At 45.8% G+C, this 24,873-nt stretch overlaps 1 long non-coding RNA gene across 1 annotated transcript; it reads right to left on the reverse strand.

Moving 5' to 3' along the window:
- Nucleotides 1-1,827: 1,827 nt before the first annotated feature.
- Nucleotides 1,828-24,495, reverse strand: LOC307208977. Its single transcript, XR_013835281.1, has 4 exons — nt 24,393-24,495; nt 12,680-12,802; nt 5,713-5,851; nt 1,828-1,977 (listed from the first exon to the last, which is right to left on the reverse strand). It is a non-coding gene; the product is annotated as an uncharacterized lncRNA (long non-coding RNA).
- Between the last annotated feature and the right edge of the window lie 378 nt (nt 24,496-24,873).

The raw sequence follows: 24,873 nt of genomic DNA on the forward strand, positions 1-24,873 counted from the left end.
TTCCATAAAGCATAGCGTACACCTTTCCATTGTTACAGAGGATCAGGGACGCAGGTGGCGCTGTGGGCTAAAGCCTCAGCGCCTAGGGCTTGCCGATCGAAAGGTCAGCGGTTCGAATCCCTGCGGCGGGGTGCGCTCCCGCTGCTCGGTCCCAGCGCCTGCCAACCTAGCAGTTCGAAAGCACCTCCAGGTGCAAGTAGATAAATAGGGACCGCTTACCAGCGGGAAGGTAAACGGCGTTTCCGTGTGCGGCTCTGGCTCTGACTCTGGCTCTGGCTCTGGCCAGAGCAGCGATGTCACGCTGGCCACGTGACCCGGAAGTGTCTCCGGACAGCGCTGGCCCCCGGCCTCTTAAGTGAGATGGGCGCACAACCCCAGAGTCTGTCAAGACTGGCCCGTACGGGCAGGGGTACCTTTACCTTTACCTTGACTTCACCCACAGAGGCACACTCCATTGTCTCTCAAGACAGATGGATGCCAACAAGATTGTCCCCTGCAAATGCTGTCTGGAGGAGCCACAGGAACACATGGGAGGATGCCTTACACGGAGTCAGGCAATTGGTCCATCTTCCCGTTTTTGCCCTAATTGCGGAACAACGTTCCCCACTCCTTCCATAAAGCATAGCGTACACCTTTCCATTGTTACAGAGGATCAGGTCTGGTTTCGTTGGAGGACAAGCCTTTCCATACCAGTGGGAAAACACACTGCTTGCTAAAAGCAAAATGCTTCATATATAAAAAAGAAATAAATCCACTGGCACAATAAAACTACACACACACGCACACACACACACACACATAGAACCCATGGCGAATGATCACTTCTGCAATCCAGTGATTGATTTCCACAGCTGAAAAACAGGATTACATCCCTGTTTTGCCACAGGAGAGAGCAGGGTGATGGATGAGTTCGCTCGGGGATTACGCTATAGATAGAGTTGTCAACAGCAGGAGTTGCTTTTATTTCCCCGTTCCCCCCACATCTGTGGAGATAACGCAAAAGCAGGGCCAATTAATTGCGGTTTCCTGGTGGCGTCTGGTTATTAAGACTCCCTCCTTTAAAACACTTCCTCAGGCTGTAAACTGAGTCCCTCGCTGCTCTGCCTCTTCGGCTTTCCATTCTCCCGCCGTTCCCCAGGAAAAGGGTGAAATTCTGTATCATCAACATGTGCGCACGCAGATGTCGTTGGCGTATGGAGAAGCTCCAACTAAGAAGATTTTGATCCGGCTGGGAGTTCGAGGAAAGACTGCCTGGGGGCCAAAATGACATGCTACACATGGTTGTGAATAACTTCCCCAGATTTTTCTTTTCATAACAGCTGCAAGCAGGAGGTGAGGGTCAAGGGCTGCATAACCCTCCTCGCTTTCAAGAAGGGTGCTCCCCTTCTCATTGGGGAAAAGGATACTGCTCCTTGTATCTTTTCCTTAGGGACACGGATTGCGCTGTGGGTTAAACCACAGATCCTAGAACTTGCCGATCAGAAGGTCAGCTGTTCGAATCCCCACGACGGGGTGAGCTCCCATTGCTTGGTCCCAGCTCCTGCCAACCAAGTAGTTTGAAAGCACGTCAAAGTGCAAGTAGATAAATAGGTACCGCTCTGGTGGGAAGGTAAATGGCGTTTCCATGCGCTGCTCTGGTTCATGGTGCTCTTAGTCATGCTGGCCACATGATCCGGAAGCTGTATGCCGGCTCCCTCGTCCAATAAAGCGAGATGAGCGCCGCAACCCCAGAGTCGGCCACGACTTGACCTAATGGTCAGGGTTCCCTTTACCTTTACCTATCTTTTCCTTAAAGGGGAAAAATTAATAGATGGGTACAGCTGAGTGGGAGAAACAGTTTAAGGGAAAGGACCGAGCAGTTGCTTTTCTTCTACTTTTCTCAAAACCACAGTTGTCTCGTGATGGCTTTTTCCATTTAAAAGAGGCCAATGGGCAGAGATGATGCGAGCTTTGGTTCAGCAATATCTGGAGGCAGCCCTGTACAGAGAAGATTTCCATGTTTGGTGTTTTACTGTGATTAATGCCAGTCAGATGGCCGCATATAAATATCAAATTATTACCGTATTTACTTGAGTCTAATGCACCATCGGATCTAATGCACACCTCAATTTTCAGAACCTTGAAACCCAAAAAAGTATTGGCTGGCGAATGTAAATGGGCCATCAAATGTAATGTGCACCTTAATTTTCGCAGTGTAATTTGGCCAAAAAAGGTGAGCATTAATTTGAGTAAATATGGTATTATTATAGTGAAGGCTCTTGCTTCCATGACTTTCTTGTGGGCTTCCTGAAGGCACCTGCTTAGCCACCGTGGGGAACAAAACCACCAAACTAAGTAATCTGGAACCCTGAGCAGGAGCATTCCACACTGCAACACATTGCAGCAGCTCCAACTCATTGGCAATCTATGTAATAATGCAACACAATCCCCATTTCTTTCTACTAACTGCTAGAAACCAAAACCATCCATCAGAATGACAAGACAATGCTCTCCTACAAAGACCAAGTGAAAACACCTCAGTTTCACCACCTGTTGTCTTTTACAGGGTTCGGTGATTTACAGCAATAGAGAGGAAAGTGAAGGAATAAGACCACTCAGTTGTAAAATGTGTTCTGATTTACTGCTCAGAACAAGGGAGCTAGGATTTCTCACCTACCACTCGCGTGATCTCTCAAATCCCTGCTGCCCAGTTATTAGAGTAGTGGTGAACAGGAATCATAGAATCATAGAATCATAGAGTTGGAAGAGACCACAAGGGCCATCGAGTCCAACCCCCTGCCAAGCAGGAAACACCATCAGAGCACTCCTGACATATGGTTGTCAAGCCTCTGCTTAAAGACCTCCAAAGAAGGAGACTCCACCACACTCCTTGGCAGCAAATTCCACTGTCGAACAGCTCTTACTGTCAGGAAGTTCTTCCTAATGTTTAGGTGGAATCTTTTTTCTTGTAGTTTGGAACCATTGCTCCGTGTCCGCTTCTCTGGAGCAGCAGAAAACAACCTTTCTCCCTCCTCTATGTGACATCCTTTTATATATTTGAACATGGCTATCATATCACCCCTTAACCTCCTCTTCTCCAGGCTAAACATGCCCAGCTCCCTTAGCCGTTCTTCATAAGGCATCACTTCCAGGCCTTTGACCATTTTGGTTGCCCTTCTCTGGACACGTTCTAGTTTGTCAGTGTCCTTCTTGAACTGTGGTGCCCAGAACTGGACACAGTACTCCAGGTGAGGTCTGACCAGAGCAGAATACAGTGGCACTATTACTTCCCTTGATCTAGATGCAATACTCCTATTGATGCAGCCCAGAATTGCATTGGCTTTTTTAGCTGCCGCGTCACACTGTTGGCTCATGTCAAGTTTGTGGTCAATCTGCAGGTACCTGCAGATACGGAAGCCCTCTATGAAGTTTACCGGTGCCATAGGATTACCCCATAAGCCACACCCTTTGAAAGTTTCAGAAAGGTGTTTGGAATGTGTTCTCAGAATGCTGTTGTGGAAGCTGTATGCGATCTGGCTTGTTTGTTCCTTTTAGTGGCTTGTAAGAGCCATGCGGTCTGAGCTTGCAGCAACCAGCTCAGGCTTTACATGTTGAGCTTCATGTAACCAGCATGCTTAAGTCTAATCAATGCTTGAAGGGGTTAACTCCATAGAGTAAGCTGTCCTGCCAGGCTTAGCTAGGTCATTCACCCCTCACCTTGGGAGGAAGGTAATCAAGCCTATTGTTGCACCTTAGTCTACCTGAGAAGCTCAGTGTTTCAGGTCTGAGCTGGATGCTCCAAGCTTTGACTGCAAGTCACTATTGAGTTCCTATACCAATGGTTTAGGAACTTTCACCACTGTAATTAAGCAAAGTTTTACTGCCTGTGCAACCTATTCTGAATGATGTATGGAAAAGCACATGAACCTGACTTTTAAAGAGTTTGTAAGTAAACCAAATTTTAACTTACCAAATGTGTGGTCTTTTCCAATGCTGGGGAAGAGGGAAGTTTTGGAATTCACAAAGGCATATTTTAAAGGCTTAACAACCTATATTATGTTTTACCTTGCTGCATATTTTGTGATTTTAAATCTCTGGTGGAGTTCTCTCACCCAAGAGTGCTTGCCCCAAACCTGGATCTTTGCATCCAGGGACTTCTTCTATATTTATACCTGGTTTTTTCCCTTGCACCAACACCAAGTAAATGGTTAAATGTGCAGACGACAACAAAGAGGGGCACATGCAACCGATCTGTGTGCCTCTCTGTGTGTGCTGGGCTATTATTACATCAAACCTCTGCGACAGGTCAGCATGGCAGGTTAATGCACTTGGAGAATTTTTCATGAAGATTTTTTGACTTGGTCACAGCTTGGATTCATAGATCATCCATTAGTCACAGATGTCAGCAAGAGTATCAAAAGTATTAAAGGTCACAAGAAGAAGAAGAGGTCACCTGTCCTAGGGAGGAATCTTGAATGCAATAATGCATCGCAGAAGGGCTCTCCATTGGCTGGCTGCAGAGTTAAAATTACACCCAGCCTTGCAGTTCTCCGTGACCCTCCCTCATAAGGCTTGAATTTATGCACACAGATTCTGCAACATGTCTACTCTGCATTTTGTACAACCCTTTTTGAGTGTTTGGAGCAGACATCAGCTCAGAAATCCTTCCTGAAGCCCTGTAATCACATAAGAAGAGTCGTGCTGGATCAGGCCATGGGCCTACCTATCCCAGTGTCCTCACAGTGGCCAACCAGAGGCCCCAGCCTACCAGAAAGACAAGAAAGTACTGTAATGGTTGGAGTCAGCAGCAAAAAGAATAGCTCACTCGAGGCCAGTGAAGCTAAAGCTTTGTTCAAGGAAACAAACCACAGCTCAGGCCTAATGGTCTCAGCAACCCTTTCCAGGAGGTCCTGTCCTGATGTAGCAATCCCAATGAAGGACTGAAGGTCCCCGCATGTCAGGGACCATGCTGAGGAGGCCTGCACTGAGGAAGAATGTTGGTCCTGATCCTGATCCTGAACCTTCCCAGGAGCAGGAGGACAGCATAGATTTGGAACAGTGGTTTGCAGAGGGGCATAATTCAGAAGGCAGAAGCTGGGAAATCATGGATGGGGGAAACAGCTAGCAGAAGAAACACTAGAAGAGAGTTAACAAATTTTCAGTTTCTGGATCGTATCCAACCCCCTTCCTCAAAGTCCTGGAGAGCTCAGAAAGTTTCAGAACAGAAAGCGCAGCGGCTACAAACTCAGATTACAAGACGTAGGAGTGACGTAGATTAATAGGGATGGAGGAGTGAGTGACCTTAATTGGGAGCACCGCCATTTTGGTTAGAGGCTTACTTTTGTCCTTCGCTGTCTTTATTAAAGACATTAACTGGTAAGAATTCACTTTCGTTTGATCTGTTCATTTATGGCCATGGGGGAGGAAGGAGATTCCCCGAAGCCTGACACCGCCTTCCCAGTGTGCTCTAGAACAACTCCTCTCCAGGGTGTTTCCCATGAAGTCTGCGTCAGGCTGCGTCTGTGCACAACCACCCTCTGCTCTGCCAGTTTCATTTCTCTGTGAGTTCTGGGAGACCAGCAAGGAGGGGAGCTGGTTGCAGCAGCGGGGGAAGACTCCCTTGATTCTTCAGCAGCTGCTTCTTGGCCCCACTCCTAACCAGCCTCTGCTTCCGCCTCCTGATTCTGGACTGCTCTCTGCCACAGACTCTCCCAGCTCACTAAGACCTGTTACCTCTTCAGCTTACAACACCTCCTCCTTCCAGTCTGCTCCCTCTTCTTCCTCTGACTGCTCCTTGTCGTCCCACCACCAGCCCCCTGGCTCTGAGTCTTCTTCCCCTGTGGGTTCTCTTGAATGTTCCCTGGCTGGGCCTCTCACCACTCCTCAGCATCCAGGCAGTTCATGACAAGTAGAGAGAGAAAGAAAGAGAAAGTCAGGGACGGGAGAAGAGTGAAAGATGGAGATACGCAGTCTTAAATTTAAGGGGGGGGGGGCTAAACTTGACACAGATCTGACACCAAAAATGGTAGCCCTGTGTCAAATTATTTCCTACCATCCTGTTACATTTAGCTAAACGTTTCTGTGTTGTTTCTCCAACTCCATTCAGTGTTGTTGGCTTTTGCTGTTCAGGAATTTTCAGGGAAACAGCATGGGTACATCTAACTAAATGATACAGGAGGCGAGAAAGCAACAAAGGATGCCTCTTTTCAGGGACATCCCTGTGTCAGGTGTCACGTCTTGTTCCATCCTTAACTAGGGGAAGGGATAGCTGATTGGTTAAAGCACCTGCTTTCCATGCAGACTATCCCAGGTTCAATTCCCGACATCGCCAGTTAGGGCGGGGAGAGCCACTGCTGGTCAGTGTAGACGACTTCACTTGTTATAAGGCAGCTTCTTACCAAAACTGGAACGGCCTCCAAGATAGTGAGGCATCATAGAGATTGGAGCCGGTTGACCATCGATCAACAGAGATGTGAAGAGATTTCCGGCGACTGGCATTTTCTTATGCCCCAGTGTGAAAGATAATGGATCAAATGGGAAATCAATGGGAAATACGACATTTTCTCCAGTGCATGCTTCAGAGTGCATTACAGCAAGGTTTTTGGTTCCATTATTACGATGATATATTGCTGGAGGTGGGCAGGGAATGAGCATCGGAGGAGGAAACTTAACACAGTTTCTATTCATAGTTTTGCTCGTGCCGGGAATGACTCCTAAGATATGTACGAATATTTCCCCACTGCCAACGCTGCCGCAAGCCATTCTTTTTGGAGAGTGTGAAATCAATTAGTGATTTTCTGCCTATAAAGTGGCAAGGCGAAAATTTATATGTATATCTATCTATCTGTCTGTCAGAAATCCTGGATTTCCCAAAGATAATATCAGCAGAGGATAAGATCATATCTATTACCTCTGTGTTTTGTTGTGTTTTGGTTAATATTTTACACATTGCAGAAGAATTGCCAGAGTCGTTTCCAGACATGACACATGGCAGACACAACTGGTATGGACCAATCAGGGCTAAGCCATGTGCTTCCTAAAGCAGACAAGGAAAACACAGATGGGAGCCCTGATTAGACCAGAGTGGGGAAGAGGAAATCCTCATCTACAGAGGTCGCTGTTACCCATGGATCTGGAAGTATTGCGGTTAAGAATGTTAAAAATGTTAAAAAACCAACAGCACCCCACCTGTAATCAACTGGTGCTTCCAGGTAGGGGCTTAATTTGCAAATGGGTCCCAGGGATACCGCAAATGGGTCATTGGCATTTTTCTTTTTTAATAAAAAACTATTTTAAGAATCAAATTTCCTAGAGATAGGGGAAATCCAGATTAAATTTGAGGGCAGGATACTGGCTGGTGTCTTGATGCCAATTCTGCAATCATCTTGCATGCTCAAGAAACTGGTATGCACAGGAAGTACTGATTCCACAATAAATAGCAAGTTCGTAAAATTACCTCTGTTGGGTGTCTATCAATTGCCCAAAGATGGAAAACATTATCTGAAATTAACACCTCATTATGGGGACACGGGTAGCGTTGTGGGTTAAACCACAGAGCCTAGGGTTTGCCGATCAGAAGGTTGGATCAAATCCCCACGACGGGGTGAACTCCCATTGCTCAGTCCCAGCTCCTGTCAACCCAGCAGTTCGAAAGCACTTCAAAGTGCAAGTAGATAAATAGGTACCGCTCCGGTGGGAAGGTAAACGGTGTTTCTGTGCACTGCCTTGGTTCGCCAGAAGCAGCTTAGTCATACTGGCCACATGACCCGGAAGCTGTACGCCGGCTCCCTCGGCCAATAAAGCGAGATGAGCGCCGCAACCCCAGAGTCTGTCACGACTGGACCTAATGGTCAGGGGTCCCTTTACCTTTACCTTTATCTTTATGATGGAGTAATATATGGAAGATTACAGTGTATGAAAATTTTACTGGGCACACCCATTTTTTTAAAGGAAAATCAAAGGTAATCTCGTTGGTCTCGGTTTGGTGGGAATACAGTGATACCTCGGGTTACAGACGCTTCAGGTTACAGAATCCGCTAACCCAGAAATGGTACCTCAGGTTAAGAACTTTGCTTCAGGATGAGAACAGAAATCGTGCAGTGGCAGCTGGAGGGCCCATTAGCTAAAGTGGTACCTCAGGTTAAGAACAGTTTCAGGTTAATAACAGACCTCCAGAACGAATTAAGTACTTAACCCGAGGTACCACTGTATGTTAAAAAAAAAGGAGAAACTTTAAATTTTCCTTTTCCACAAGCCTCTCAGGAAATTTGGGATAAGTAACATCTGACTGCTTGAATCAGAAAAATTCTTGATGTGATATAGAGCTTTTTATTCTTGCACTCCTTGTGCCTCTGATAGTTTAGTTGCCACCCCTGTGGACCTCTCAGTTCTTATGATGATACTCTCCGTTTCCCTGTCTGCATCTTATGACAAATATCCCGATAGCCTGCTTTATCACTTCTTATTGTGCATGTAACATCCCATGCCAACTTTGGCTTCGTTTTGTATTTATGCGTTTCTCTCATGATTTTATTATTTGGGTTATATGGAAAAATCCCCTTCATGGATCATGGCCACTGGTCCCACCACCTCCTGGCAAATAGAAGGGGACGAAATGGAGGCAGTGAGAGATTTTACTTTCTTTGACTCCATGATCACTGCAGATGGTGACACAAAATTAAAAGACGCCTGCTTCTTGGGAGAAAAGCGATGATAAACCTAGACAGCATCTTAAAAAGCAGAGACATCACCTTGCCAACAAAGGTCCATATAGTTAAAGCTATGGTTTTCCCAGTAGTGATGTACGGAAGTGAGAGCTGGACCATAAAGAAGGCTGATCGCCGAAGAATTTATCTTTTGAATTATGGTGCTGGAGGAGACTCAAGAGTCCCATGGACTGCAAGAAGATCAAAGCTATCCATTCTTAAGGAAATCAGCCCTGAGTGCTCACTGGAAGGACAGATCCTGAAGCTGAAGCTCCAAGACTTTGGCCACCTCATGAGAAGAGAAGACTCCCTGGAAAAGACCCTGATGTTGGGAAAGATGGAGGGCACAAGGAGAAGGGGACGACAGAGGACGAGATGGTTGGACAGTGTTCTCGAAGCTACCAGCTGACCAAACTGCGGGAGGCAGTGGAAGACAGGAGTGCCTGGCGTGCTCTGGTGCATGGGGTCACGAAGAGTCGGACACGACTAAACAACAACAACAGCTGAATGCCATGATCACACTGGAAAACTGGCACCTAAATTTTGCACTGGTACCTAAGCATATTGTGCATCCAATGCATTTTCATATTAAAGCAGTGCTTCTAGCGCCTCACGTGCCTGAAGATTTAAGGAAAGGGGAAACCCTGGCAAGCAATTTTGTTTTTGTTTTTTGTTTTTTTAATGAATAAGGCCTTTGATCTTGCAGGCTGCTCTGCATCTGAGCCTGTGCTTTTCAAGTTTGCAGATGGAGTGGAAATTCAGAGTAACCGCAGGACTCCTGGCACAGGTGATTTTTCCTGTTTTCAAAGTTGAAACTGGCAGCAGCAGCTGCTGCCGCTTCTCTCTTGAACAGGACAGCCATCAATGGATCCGGATGATTTGTGGACAGAATGGGAGGATGGGATGGAAGCTTGAAAACTGCATGCATAGTCTTCCTATTTTTATTTTTTTTAAGGTGCTCCCACCTACCTGGAAATTCAAACCTGCCACCAGGTCAGTTCTGGAGGTCTGGCAACCCTAATCTGGAGGGCTCAAACCCCACTCATATGTGTGCCTTTGCATGTGCCCATATTGTCAACATAAGAATACAGTGGTACCTCGGGTTAAGAACTTAATTCGTTCTGGAGGTCCGTTCTTAACCTGAAACTGTTCTTAACCTGAGGTACTTTAGCTAATGGGGCCTCCTGCTGCCGCCACCTTGCAATTTCTGTTTTCATCCTGAAGCAAAGTTCTTAACCTGAGGCCTCACCATGGGACTGAAACTGCCTTGGTCGCGCTGGTTGATGATCTCCGGCGGGCTAGGGACAAAGGTGAGAGCTGTTTCCTAGTTCTGCTGGATCTCTCAGCGGCCTTTGACACCATCGACCATAACATCCTTCTGGACCGTCTAGAGGGGCTGGGAGCTGGGGGCACTGTTATACAGTGGTTCCGCTCCTTCCTCCTGGGCCGTGTTCAGAAAGTGGTGGTGGGGGATGAGTGTTCAGACCCTTGGGCCCTCACTTGTGGGGTACCTCAGGGTTCCGTCCTCTCCCCCATGCTTTTTAACATCTATATGAAGCCGCTGGGAGAGATCATCAGGGGGTTTGGACTGGGTGTTCATCAGTATGCAGATGACACCCAGCTCTACCTCTCCTTTAAATCAGAACCAGTGAAGGCGGTGAAGGTCCTGTGTGAGTGCCTGGAGGCGGTTGGAGGTTGGATGGCGGCTAACAGATTGAGGTTGAATCCTGACAAGACAGAAGTACTGTTTTGGGGGGACAGGAGGTGGGCAGGTGTGGAGGATTCCCTGGTCCTGAATGGGGTAACTGTGCCCCTGAAGGACCAGGTGCGCAGCCTGGGAGTCATTTTGGACTCACAGCTGTCCATGGAGGCACAGGTTAACTCTGTGTCCAGGGCAGCTGTCTACCAGCTCCACCTGGTACGCAGGCTAAGACCCTACCTCCCCGCGGACTGTCTCGCCAGAGTGGTGCATGCTCTGGTTATCTCACGCTTGGACTACTGCAACGCGCTCTACGTGGGGCTACCTTTGAAGGTGACCCGGAAACTGCAATTAATCCAGAATGCGGCAGCTAGACTGGTGACTGGGAGTGGCCGCCGGGACCACATAACACCGGTTCTGAGAGATCTGCACTGGCTCCCAGTACGTTTCCGAGCACGATTCAAAGTGTTGGTGCTGACCTTTAAAGCCCTAAACGGCCTCGGTCCTGTATACCTGAAGGAGCATCTCCACCCCCATCGTTCAGCCCGGACACTGAGATCCAGCGCCGAGGGCCTTCTGGCGGTTCCCTCATTGCGGGAAGTGAGGCTACAGGGAACCAGGCAGAGGGCCTTCTCGGTAGTGGCGCCCGACCTGTGGAACGCCCTCCCATCAGATGTCAAAGAGATAAAGAATTACCTGACATTCAGAAGACATCTTAAGGCAGCCCTGTTCAGGGAAGTTTTTAATATGTAATGCTGTACTGTTTTTAACACTGATTGGGAGCCGCCCAGAGTGGCTGGGGAAACTCAGCCAGATGGGCGGGGTATAAATAATAAATTATTATTATTATTATTATTACTATTTCTGGGTTAGTGGAGTCTACAACCTGAAGCGTCTGTAACCTGAAGTGTCCGTAACCTGAAGCGTCTGTAACCCGAGGTACCACTGTAACACTTAAACATTGCAAGTACTTGACTTTTCATTTTCATTTCCTTTTCCTTTTTCTCCTTTCTTTTCCTTCCTTCCTTCCTTCCTTCCTTCCTTCCTTCCTTCTCCCATCTGCATTGTTCAGTTAGCCTAAAGGACTCCTGCTTTCATATATTTTTTCCTGACATAAAAATTGCCTTGCTGATATATCCAGTAACTTTGCACTCAGTTACAAGTGTTTCCGTTGGAGAGCATTTCTCCAGTCCTTGTTTCAGCATGAAAGGACTTATTGATACTTCTTTTTCTTTTCTTTTTTTTAAAAAAGACCAACCAATGGAAGCCTAGAGTGAAAAGGAGTCAGCAAAAGAGATCTTTAAGTCCCTTTGAGAGCACACCTGGCCGGGTCACCTTGAAGTGGACTTTAATTGACTGGTAGACAAAAGAGCAAAACAAAAGTCCTTGCGAGAGGGGAGGAGAGGCTTCTTACCCTTTGGCTTTTAAGAACTCCACCTTCCCTGACCTTATTATTGGCTCCTCGAATGAAGGTGCCAACAATTCTGATTGCTTCCTTTCTTTTTTGTCCGATTAGATGGATAGATAGATAGATAGATGATAGATAGATAGATAGATAAATTTATTGTCATTGTCCGTATATACACAGTATACACAACAACGAAAATCAAACACCCAAGACCGGATTCACATACACATTTGCACGTATCTCCAACACTCTCATCCTATTCAGACATAATCTATAAAACATACATAATCCAGAATATAACACAACCTATTAGAAGCATAGCATAACGTAAAACCTATCTCATTCCTTACTACTCACTGCTTGCTATTTCTTACAACTGGCCCTGAGATCACTGTTTAGTGCAATCAGAGCTCTTGGATAGAAACTATTCAGAAGGCGTGTAGTTCGTGTTTTCATTGTCCTATATCTTCTGCCCGAAGGCAACAGTTCAAAGAGGTTGTGAGCAGGATGGGTGGGATCTCTCAGGATATTGTGTGACTTCTTCAAGCTGCGAGACGTGAAGATCTCATCCAGGGTTGGTAGTTGGAGCCCAATAACATTCTGGGCAATTTTAATTATTCTCTGTAAGGCTTTTTTATCCATTCCAGAGCTGCTCCCATACCACGATAATATACTATAAGTTAAGACACTCTTAATGGTACTATGATAATAGGACAGAAGTAGGTGCTATGTTCGTAGAGTAAAGGAATGGAGGGTGGAGGAGAGACAACATTTTGCAGACATTTGACATTTGGCAGAACATAAGCATTAGAATTCAATATTTTTTGAGGGGAGGATTTTCATTTTTGTTTAACCGCTAAATACTCAAAAGTTTGAAATAACTGCAACTTTTAATACCTGAAAGGACTGTATCCTTTTCTTCTTCTGACTAGCTTCCAGTAGTTGTACAGTCATACCTTGGTTTTCGAACAGCTTAGTTTTCAGATGTTTTGGCTAATGAATGCCTCAAACCTGAAAGTGACTGTTTCGGTTTGTGAGCTATTTTTGGAAGCCAAACATCCAATGGAGCTTCTGATTGGCTGCTGGAGCTTCCTGCAGCCAATCAGAAGCCATGGTTTGGTTTCTGAACATTTTGGAAGTCGAACAGACTTCTAGAACGGATTCTGTTTGACTTTCAATGTACGACTGTATAGTCCTTTCAGTTCCCGCAAAATACTTTTTAATTTTTTTAAAAATTGAATTAACTATTCAATTCCTTATAAAACTTTTAAAATATCCATATATCAATGGGGGAAATGTATCAAAGGAGCAGGCCAATTTTAGATTTGCTGGGGAATTCCCCTTCACTCCATTTTGACTCCATGTTAACTGGGCTTAGTGAGCGGGGAGAGACTGTGGCAGAGAGCAGTCCAGAATTGGAGGAAGAAGCTGAAGCAGGGGTGGAGGGAGGCCAAGAGGCAGAGATGAGTCAGGCTGGGTAAGGATCACCGGTGTCTCGGAGGTGAAGAAACTCAACATGGAATCTAAATGGCCAAAATATTTTGAAATTTTAGAACAAGAAAGTGGTAAATTTAAACTACAGAGCTACGAGAAAATAAAGTCTAAAGTACAAGATTGGCTCCATTATTATCAAATAATGGAGACTTTTAAACAAGACAGGAAAATTGGATTCCAGGTGGAGAAATCGAAACTAGAAACAGAATTGTTAGAACCCAATACTAAGAATTTATCAAGAATGTATAACCTGTTGCTGAAGTGGAATACAGTAGATGAAACTGTTAAGTCAGCTATGATTAAATGGGCACAGGACATAGGTCATGACATTATGTTTGCTGACTGGGAACAGTTATGGACCACCGGAATTAAATTTACAGCATGTAATGCTTTAAAAGAAAATATTATGAAAATGATTTATAGGTGGTACATGACCCCAGTCAAGCTTGCGAAGATTTATCACTTGCCCAATAATAAATGTTGGAAATGTAATGAAGCTGAAGGTACCTTCTTTCACCTTTGGTGGACCTGCCCAAGGATTAAGGCCTTCTGGGAAATGATTTATAATGAAATTAAGAAGGTACTTAAATGTACTTTTCACAAGAAACCGGAGGCATTTCTCCTGGGCATGGTCGGCCAATTGGTGTTAAGGAGGGATAAGACTTTTTTTATGTACGCTACTACAGCAGCAAGGATCCTTTTAGCAAAGTATTGGAAGACACAAGAACTACCCACACTGGAAGAATGGCAGACGAAAGTGATTGACTTTATGGGACTGGCAGAAATGACCGGCAGAATCCGCGACCAAGAGAAAGAGACAGTGGAGGAAGATTGGAAGAAGTTTAAAGTATACCTTAAGAACTGTTGTAAAATAGAGGAGTGATAAAATGTCAAGGGGAAGGAAGATGCAGAATTGCAGCTAAAACTGTTTGATGATTTAAGGTAAAACTGAGAATGACAATGAGCTTAAACTTAATTGGCAAAAAGAGTTGTTGAAAAACTGTAAAATAAGGATGCAAAAAGGGTGAGGTATGGGGAAGTCCGAGAAAAGAGGCTTATGAAAATGAGGTTAAGAAATGATATCTTTGTATGTGCTTGTATTTGTTGATGCTTGTGTGTTGTTGTTGTTTTGTGTTAAAAATTGGAAAATTAATAAAAATTATTATAAAAAAAGGATCACCGGTGTCTCCCCCTCCTGCTGCTACAAGGTCCCCTTCTTCCTTCTCTCCCAGAACCAGAAGAGACATGAAGAGGGCAGAGGAGAGATTCGCTGCATGGAGGTGCAGTCTCCGATTGCTTGGAAAAGGCGCTAGGGAGACAGGAGCTTTGTCTCGGCAACTGATTCATGTGGCCAGACTTACTGGGGATGAGCCGCTGTGCTCATTAGGCCTCACACTCAGCAAAATCGGTGAAGATTGTGTTTTCCTAATAAAAAGTTAACTCCAACTTTGAACAGTGTGATTTACTGCCAGCTCACACTTTGACACTGGAGGGCACCAGCATGGGAAAGGCTATCTTACAGAGACAGAGGATTCATCCAACCTCTCCCTGTCCAATGTTTGTGGCACTTAACTAATTTCTTAGATGGTTGGATGATTCACACATGGAATCTTGCAGACGACCAGTTACGTTAAATAAAGAAAGAGCATCTCCTAAAAGGGAAGTCCTTAACCCAGAAAATAAATAAAATAGTTGATAGGTAAAGGTAAAGGGACCCGTGACCATTAGGTCCAGTGGCAGACGACTCTGGGGTTGCGGCGCTCATCTCACTTTATTTGCCAAGGGAGCCGGCGTACAGCTTCCGGGTCATGTGGCCAGCATGACTAAGCCGCTTCTAGTGAACCAGAGCAGTGCCTGGAAACGCCGTTTACCTTTCCGCCGGAGCGGTACCTATTTATCTACTTGCACTTTGACATGCTTTCGAACTGCTAGGTTGGCAGGAGCAGGGACCGAGCAACGGGAGCTCACCCCGTCGCAGGGATTCGAGCCGCTGACCTTCTGATCAGCAAGCCCTAGGCCCTGTGGTTTAGACCACAGCGCCACCCCCATCCCAAAATAGTTGATAGCCATTGGTATATGGATCTGCACAAAATGTGGGTTAAGAATCTGCGTGGCACACACATGTTTTCATTTCCTTAATGCCTGTTTGGTTTAGCTGCCGGTGTGTCAGGGAGAACCTTGGGCTTTCTGTTGTTTCTAAGCCACGGCGCATAAGCTGCTGCAGCCGAGAGGTCGGGGCTTCCCCCCCGGATCTGGGCTGCTTCCTCTGTTTGTTCTCCCCCTTTCTTCTCCAAACCGTTTAGTGGAACAGTCCTAAATTGCCGGCTCCAAATTAATAACTGGAACCTGGATTACTTCAGCATCAGAAGCCTTGGCAGCTCAGCCCCCCTCCAATTGATTGCAGGTGAACAGCTCCCAATTGCTCTTTCCTGGGTCATGCCTCTGGCCTGTGGACCACCTGGAAGGCGGCTTTTGTTAAATTGTCCCGAAGATCCCCTGCCCTCCCCTTCTGCCGCCCACTTTTTTGCTTCCTGGTCCCTATGTAAACCCGCCATCTCGCCCTTCAGCCGCACGCAGTGGCTTCAATTAGCCTTTTTACGAGTCAAGAGGCCATCTCGGCATTGGGCGTGCTTGCTTGGCGCACTCCCTGGGGCTATGCACTCGGAACATAGGGGAAGCTCTGTTTATTTGGACGGCACGGCCAGCACATCAACTTAAAATGCTTCTCGGCTGGGAGATGTGGCCTGCTTAGGGTTAAGTCTGCTCTTAAAGCAATTTAATTAAAGCTGTTCAGATTCCTGGCCTGATAATGCTTTGCTGGATCTGACCAAGGTAAAGCCCATCTGGACCGGATGCTGTTTCCAGCTGCTGACAATCAAAAGTCTCAAAGTTCCCTGGGAAGTGGGATGGTTAAACACAGACCCTCCAAGTATCTCTGTTTTCCAGGGACAGTCCCAGATTTACAGAAGCCATCCCTGTTTCTGATTTGATCCCAGAATGTCCCGCTTTTCCTTAGGATGTCCCTATTTTCATCGGAGAAACGTTGGAGGGCATGGAGTTATGTGACTCCCAAGCTGAGGAGATAAGTAACTATACAACCTTTACAAGACATCTTGAAGGCAGCCCTGCATAGTGAAATTTACAATTTTATTATATTTTTATATATGTTGGAAGCCACCCAGAGTAGCTGGAGCCACCTACTCAGTCGGGCGAGGTATAAAAAAAAAACAACAGCAGCAGCAGCAACAACAACAACTATTATTATTACTGTATATTTCCATCAGAGAAATGTTATGTGACCCCCGAGCCAAGGAGATAAGTAACTATACAACCTTTAGAAGATATCTGAAGGCTATGGGGATTTTTTTTTAAAAAAAAAGTTCGATGTTTTATTATGTATTTCTATATTTTGGAACCCTCCCAGAGTGGCTGGGGCAGCCTAGTCAGATGCATGGCGGTATAAATAATAACATGATGATGATGGAATAGGACATCCCTATTTTTATTGGCAAAATGTTGGATGATATGTAAATCACTTTGGGAATTGCAGCTCAGCGAAGGGCAACAGGGGTGTGCTAACAACCTTAGCACCCTTAACAAACTACAGATCCCAGAATCTTTCGGGGAAACCAGGACTGTTTAACCTGCTTGGCTGGGGAACCGCTTTGCGCATTGCAGGTTTTGGCGGATGGCTGTGTTTTGGTTTGTATGTAGTTTAGGAAAATGCTAATCTGGTAGGTTCACTTTTGCAGGTGAACTGAATCGAGTGTCTCCCATTACCCTAGAGGCCTGGGAATGATCTTTCTCCCTCTGCCTGAGAGTTTGGACATCTTCCGCCAGTTGCAGGATGGAACAACATGGACCAATGATTTGGTATCAGTCGACTTTGTATGTCTTTTCTCTCCTCTACCCCACTCCATTATTCCTAAGATTGTGCAAATCTATTACTCTCCTCATAAATATTCCCATCAAAAAATGTTTCCTTGCCTATGTTTTTGGCAGCAGCAGCTGTTAGAAAATTCCCAGAGCATTGGCAACAGCCTTCCTTTGTGTGTGTGTCTCCTAACCTTCCACAGAATATTATTAAACTTTTTCCACTCTGCCTCTTTCCCCGTCTGCAGGGTAGAAAAGAGTTTGGTACCAAATTTGGATGCTGTGTGACAGAATGCAAAGACTATATGCATTTTATTATTATTATTAAGGAGCCTGATTTGAAATTAAACTTTTGCAGCAGTGAACTCGCGAAAAGTGGGGTGGGCCCGAGGAGCTGTACCCAACCAGACATGTACAAGGCTCTCTCTGACTGATGCCTTCTTGACTGCAGGAAACCCAAACATCTGCTTTGATTCAGTCTTGATGGAACGCTTGCTTGTAAATTCATGACTTAATCAGGACTGCTGAAACAAATGGCACATACTGCGGTGAAGGGGGGAAGGGGAGAGATCAGAGCCAACCTCAGATCTGTCAATGAATGCTATATAACAACGGCAAATCACAGAATCACACAGTTGGAAGGTACCCCAAGCAAGGGGTCATCTAGTCCAACCCCTGCAAATGCAGGCATCCTATTGAAATAATAATAATAATAATAATAATAATAATAATAATAATAATAATAATTTATTTATACCCCACCCATCTGGCTGGGTTCCCACAGCCACTCTGGGTGGCTCCCAACAGAATACAGTGGTAGCTCGGTTTACGAACTTAATCTGTTCCGGAAGTCCGTTCTTAAACCGAAACCGTTCTTAAACTGAGGCGCACTTTCCCTAATGAGGCCTCCCACCGCTAGTGCCTTTCCACCGTTGGGATTCCATTCTTAGACTGAGGTAAAGTTCTCAAACCAAGACACTATTTCTGGTTTTGAGGAGTTTGTAAACCAAATCGATCGTAAGCAGGGCTGTTCTTAAACTGAGGTACCACTGTATTAAAAACACGACAAAACATCAAACATTAAAAACTTCCTTAAACAGGTTTACCTTCAGATGTCTTCTAAGATGTCTTGACATCTGGTGTGAGGGCGTTCCACAGGGCGGGTGCCACCACCGAGAAGGCCCTCTGCCTGGTTCCCTGTAACCTCACTTCTCGTAGTGAGGGAACCACCAGAAGGCCCTCGGGTCTGGACCTCAGTGTCTGGGGTGAACAATGGGGTTGGAGACACTCCTTTAAAAACCAAGTAGTTTTTGGTTCTTTTCTTTTAAAGCTATTTTATAGATTTGTTAACAAAAATTAAGAAGTGCAAACATAACAGAAAGGAAGAAAGCAAAGAATAAAAAAAATGTTAACCATAAGGAGCCCACCAGGACAAAAGGGCAAAGGCAGAACGCAGCTCCAAAGGGAATGATAAAAATATCAGCTCCTAGGAAGATTCCCTTCACAGATAATATAATATATATATATAAATGAAAGTATTCTCCGCCTGTGAGTTCCGTCATAATTGAGACCAAAGGTGTAGCCTTAAAAGAAAGAGATCTCAGGGTGCTCTACAACATAAGATCACAATATAAAAACAACAAGATACATAGTAAACAACAACAACAAACCAATAATCCCCGCTCCTACAACAAATTTAAAGGGGCTTTAAGTGTCAATCAATGAAAGGCCTGGTTGAAGTGGGACATTTTTGCCTGGCTTCTAAAGATGTATAATGATGGCACCAGGAGAGCACACCCTCCAACATTTGTCCAATAGAAATAGGAATGTCCCATTTCATAATGATAATTTTACTATTTATACCCCACACATCTTACCGGGTTGCCCCAACCACTCTGGGCAGCTTCCAACATATATAAAAACATTATAAAACATTTTTTTTAAAAAAATCCCCATACAGGATTGCCTTCATACAGCTTGAGGGTTGGATAACTCCATACCCTCCAACATTTCTCCGATGAAAATAGGGACGTCCTAAGTAAAACTGGCGCCTGATGTATGGAAGTGAGAGCTGGACCATAAAGAAGGCTGATCGCCAAAGAATTTATCTTTTGAATTATGGTGCTGGAGGAGACTCTTGAGAGTCCCATGGACTGCAAGAAGATGAAACCTATCCATTCTGAAGGAAATCAGCCCTGAGTGCTCACTGGAAGGACAGATCTGAAGCTGAGGCTCCAATACTTTGGTCACCTCATGAGAAGAGAAGACTCCCTGGAAAAGACCCTGATGTTGGGAAAGATGGAGGGCACAAGGAGAAGAGGATGATGGAGGACGAGATGGTTGGACAGTGTTATCGAAGCTACCAGCATGAGTTCGACCAAACTGCGGGAGGCAGTGGAAGACAGGAGTGCCTGGTGTGCTCTGGTCCATGGGGTCATGAAGAGTCGAACATGACTAAATGACTAAACAACAAACAACAACAAAGGAAAAGTGGATATTCCAGGATCAAATCAGGAACCGGGACGGCTTCTCTAAATCAGGGACGTCCCTGGAAAATAAGGACACTCGGAGGGTCTGCAGGTGAGCCTTTCTGGGGAAAGCCTTCCACAGATTGGGAGCCACTGCAGAAAAGGTCCTGCTGCCACCCTCTGGATCTCTTGTGGAGGAGACACATGAAGAATTGTCTCAAAGGATGATCTCAGGGTCTGGATAGGCTGATATGGAGAGGTGGTCCTTGAGATATTGCTGCCCTGAGTCATGAACAGTGTCTCTGCTGGCTCTGCTGCCAACCGATAAATAATCCCAGTGGCTCAAACTGGGAAAGGGCCACAAAGCTATGCATTAAAAATCGGAGAACCCTCCTTTTGCCAAAATCCTTTTTCTGTGTTGTGGGCAGGGGTCCCCATTCCAAATGCCTCCTTAATACTTCCTTGTCTTTAATGTGGCCTCAGAAAGAGTATTAATTCATTAGCAGCTGCTCAAATATGAGGAATTGTGATGGGGCAGGGGGCAGCCACAATATAATTTGTTTTTATTAAGGATTTGGGAATTTAGCTTATATGCTAAGAAGATGGAACACATTTGTCAAAACGTTATTTATAAAATATTGGAATAATAAGGTGCAAGACACAATCAGCCAAATTACTTTGGGGGAATAGATAGAATAATTATTATTGCGGTTTAGTCTTAAGGAAATCAGCCCTGAGTGCTCACTGGAAGGACAGATCGTGAAGCTGAGGCTCCAATACTTTGGCCACCTCATGAGAAGAGAAGACTCCCTGGAAAAGACCCTGATGTTGGGAAAGATGGAGGGCACAAGGAGAAGGGGACGACAGAGGACGAGATGGTTGGATAGTGTCTTCGAAGCTACAAACATGAGTCTGACCAAACTGCGAGAGGCCGTGGAAGACAGGAGGGCCTGGCGTGCTCTGGTCCATGGGGTCACGAAGAGTCGGACACGACTAAACGACTAAACAACAACAACAATTGCATGAATATTCTGTGGGAGTCCCCCCCTCTTTCCTTATGGCAAATAATTTATATGGCTACATAAAAATATGATGTATTAAGGAAGCATAAGGCTACTAGCTGCAGTGGCTAGGTTCTAAGTTCACCACTGGGAGCAAGGCTCACCTTACGTTCATGTGATAATTAGTAATCCTCCTCCTTCTCAGTATTATTATTTTTATTTTGTATGCTACGGGACCACCTCTCCTAGTATGCCCCACGGAAGACCTTAAGGTCCACAAATGAGAACATTTTGGAGATCCCAGGTCGCAAGGTGGTTAGATTGGTCTCAACTAGGGCCAGGGCCTTTTCAGTACTGGCCCCGACTTGGTGGAACGCTCTGTCACAAGAGACTAGGGCCCTGCAGGACTTGACATCTTTCCGCAGGGCCTGCAAGACAGAGCTATTCCGCCTGGCCTTTGGTTTGGGCTCAGTCTGACCCTTATGTTTCCTTCCCCTTATGCTTTTGATCTATGGGTTACTTTTAAAATGAGGCTGCATTTTAAATGGCATTTTAACCTGCCTTTTAAATTAGTTTTTTCCTATCACGTTTTTACTGTAATTTTACTGTTTTTAGCCGCCCTGAGCCGGCTCTGGCCGGGGAGAGCAGGGTATAAATAAAAATTATTATTATTATTATTATTATTATTATTATTACTACTACTACTACTACTACTACACAGAATTGTAGAATCTTAGAGCTGGAAGGGACCCACGGGTCATCTAGTCCAACCCCCTGCAAAGCAGGAATGTCAGCTAAAGCACCCATGATAGATGGCCATTCAACCTCTGCTTAAAAGTAGAAGGAGAGCCCACTGCCTCCTGAGGGAGACTATTCCACTGTCAAACAGCTCTTACTGTCAGAAAAATTCTTCATAATATGTTTTGTTAATACGTGGGAGAAGAAAACCGCTTTCCTCCCTTTGTTAAGCTGTAGAGGAGACTCTGCATAATGTCAGACAAAAGGGATTGGGACGGATGCCACCAGACTTCAGTGCAACATGAAGCTGTCTGTGCCCTCCTGGGCAGGGAGAAATCAATGTTTGACAGCAGACAATTCCTCGGGGGTGGGGGGGATGTGTAACACTGTAAAGTATTCAGCGGGAGGGGGCTGGTTGCAATGGGGGGGTGGGGGGGTTGGAAGGCTCTGCCTCCGTCAGGGCACAAGCACATGCCTTTGATTTTCTCTTTATGGCCCCCATGTTGAGTGATCTGTCTTATTGGCACCAAGTTAACTATTTTTAAATGATGCAGCAGCTGGCTCAACACATATTTCAAAGATTTATGCTCCGGCTTCTGGCTGGAAGGGGGAAAATTCTGGACCAGTTACTACCGTTTATCCCATATACAGATATGGGCTTCGTAAATTCGTCCCAGGCCATTCAGAGTGCAGAGTCTTCAGGAGCTAAAAACAGGGCAATGAGGTAACCGAGGCAGGCAGGCCAGAAGCAGCCACGCCGGGAAAATATAGGACAGATTTGCATTTAAGAACATTAGGAATTGCTACGCAGAGTCAGGCCCCGCCAGCCACCGAGCTCAGAGTTTGGCCAGCCGAGTTTGCACAAGTAAGGCCAGATGCGGGGTCCCTCCCTTTTGTTCCTCAATACTTTGGGCATCGTGCCCCAGCCAAATTCCCTGAAAATTGCGCTCTTCTCTGCTAGGCCTGTGGCCGGAGGACATCGCTGTAAACTGCTCAGATTGTGGTGCGAATAATGAAGACCACAATCTTCCTGGTCTTCCAAATCAGGTGGTCTTTGAGGACCAATCCTGTCACAGCACCTGCTATAGGTCCAAGACTCTCCACACTCCTTCAATATACCCTCCCAACGTTTCCCCAACGAAAATAGGGACGTCCCATTCCATAATAAAAAAAATCTATTTATACCCCACACATGTTACTGGGTTGCCCCAGACACTCTGGGAGGCTTCCAACATATATAAAGGTAAAGGAACTCCTGACCATTAGGTCCAGTCATGGCCGACTCTGGGGTTGCGGCGCTCATCTCGCTTTATTGGCCAAGGGAGCCGGCGTACAGCTTCTGGGTCATGTGGCCAGCATGACTAAGCCGCTTCTGGCGAACCAGAGCAGCGCACGGAAAGCCATTTACCTTCCCGCCAGAGTGGTACCTATTTATCTACTTGCACTTTGACATGCTTTCGAACTGCTAGGTTGGCAGGAGCAGGGACCAAGCAACAGGAGCTCACCCCGTTGCGGGGATTCGAACCACCAACCTTCTGATCAGCAAGTCCTAGGCTCTGTGGTTTAACCCACAGCGCAATCCGGGTCCCTTCCAACATATATAAAAACATAATAAAACATTAAACATTAAAAAATCCCTTTCCTTATACAGGATTGCATTCGGACGGCTCGGGAGTCAGATAACTCCATACCTTCCAACGTTTCTCCAATGAAAATAGGGACATCCTAAGGAAAAGCGGGACATTCTGGGATCAAATCAGAATCCGGGACGGCTTCTCTAAATCAGGGACGTCCCTGGAAAATAGGAACGCTTGGAGGGTCTGCAATCTGGCCTGTGAAGCCGTAATTTATTTTATTACTAGTTTCATAAAATTTATACACTGCTTGATTGGAAAAAACTAAACCACCCTCAAAGCTGCTTTCAAAGGGAAGAAAAGAATGAAACTACCAGCAAAAGCAATTCTTTGAAACATTCAGAAGATAAAATCGGCAATAATGTAAAAGCAGACTGAAACATATGCCGGCATTCTACTAGTCTTGGAAGGCTTGCCTAAATGGAAATGTTTTAAACAGGAACTGAAAACAGCATAGTGAAAAAGCCTGCCTGATTTCAATAGGCAGGGAGTTCCAAAGTTCCCTCAGCAATTTTGCTGCAGCATTCTGCATGAACTGCACTCCAAGCTTGAGAGAAGTGCCACACTAGACAGACAGTTCTTTTCATTTCTCTCCCACCCCATTCCCCCCCTTCCTATGTCCTGCTCAAGCTGAGGTCGCTCTTGAACCCCGTTAAATAAGGGGCCGTTTAGCAGCTGATGTCTAGCAAGGCTGCCTCCTTACACTGAGGTCCTGCAAGGTTTGCAGAGAGAGGATCGCTGCGAAAGGGATTCGCTTCAAGTCTTCAGTAGGCTGGTGTTCGCCAAGCTTAGAGGTAAAGGTAAACATTAGTGTTAAGTTGTGGGTGAACATATCAGACGACACAGCGATTCTTCAAACAGCTCTTGTTTATTCACAGGCCAGAACAGAACTGAACTGAAGGGTTCAGTCAGCCTGCTTATATAGAGCTCCAGTACAACGTAACTGTAACAATTTTCAAAAACTATCCAATCACTGAACGTCACTTTCGATCCCTTATTTGCATAACTATCTACAGTATCCCCCTGCTGGCCCAGGGTTAGAACTTCATTACATAACAATTAGGTCCAGTTGCGGACGACTCTGGGGTTGCGATGCTCATCTTGCTTTATTAGCTGAGGGTGCCAGCGTACAGCATGTGGCCAGCATGACTAAGCCGCTTCTGGCGAACCAGAGCAGCGCATGGAAACGCCGTTTACCTTCCCGCCGGAGCGGTACCTATTTATCTACTTGCATTTTTATGTGCTTTCGAACTGCTAGGTGGGCAGGAGCAGGGACCGAGCAACGGGAACTCACCCCGTCGCGGGGATTCGAACCGCCGACCTTCTGATCGGCAAGCCCTAGGCTCTGTGGTTTAACCCACAGCGCCACCTGCGTCCTGCTCACCAAGTTCACTCGCTGGGAAACAAAGGCCAAAGTTTTCAAAGCTGCGGGTGGCAGAGGGAAGAGTCAGAAGATTGGGGGGAAGGCCTGGAGGCAAAAGGGTCCATTCTGGGAGGCCTCTGTAGAAGCAGACCCACAAGTGGTAAACAATTTACTTGCCAGGGTATGTCCTCCCGAGCTGGCATCATTTTCCCCGCCCCCTTTGGCACAAGGGACGTCAAAGCCCTTTGGAGTGCAAGATAATCTGTGGAGGGTTAAGAGCCAGAGGGATGTGTTTGTGATGAGATGAGGGAAGTGAAGTGCACAGATATTCCTCGCTCCAGCTTCTATTAATGTTACTGGCACCTCAACAGGTAAATTCACTCGGAAACACTTGGGCCATGAGGTCAGGCGGCAGGAATTGATCAGTCTAATTTTAAGCAAAGTAATGTCAGGACCAAGGACCCGCCTGCACCGTGTTTTTACATTAGTTTAAGAGTCAAACAACACATGC

This window comes from Podarcis cretensis, assembly GCF_951804945.1.
Source record: "Podarcis cretensis genome assembly, chromosome: 1".
NCBI lineage: Eukaryota > Metazoa > Chordata > Lepidosauria > Squamata > Lacertidae > Podarcis > Podarcis cretensis.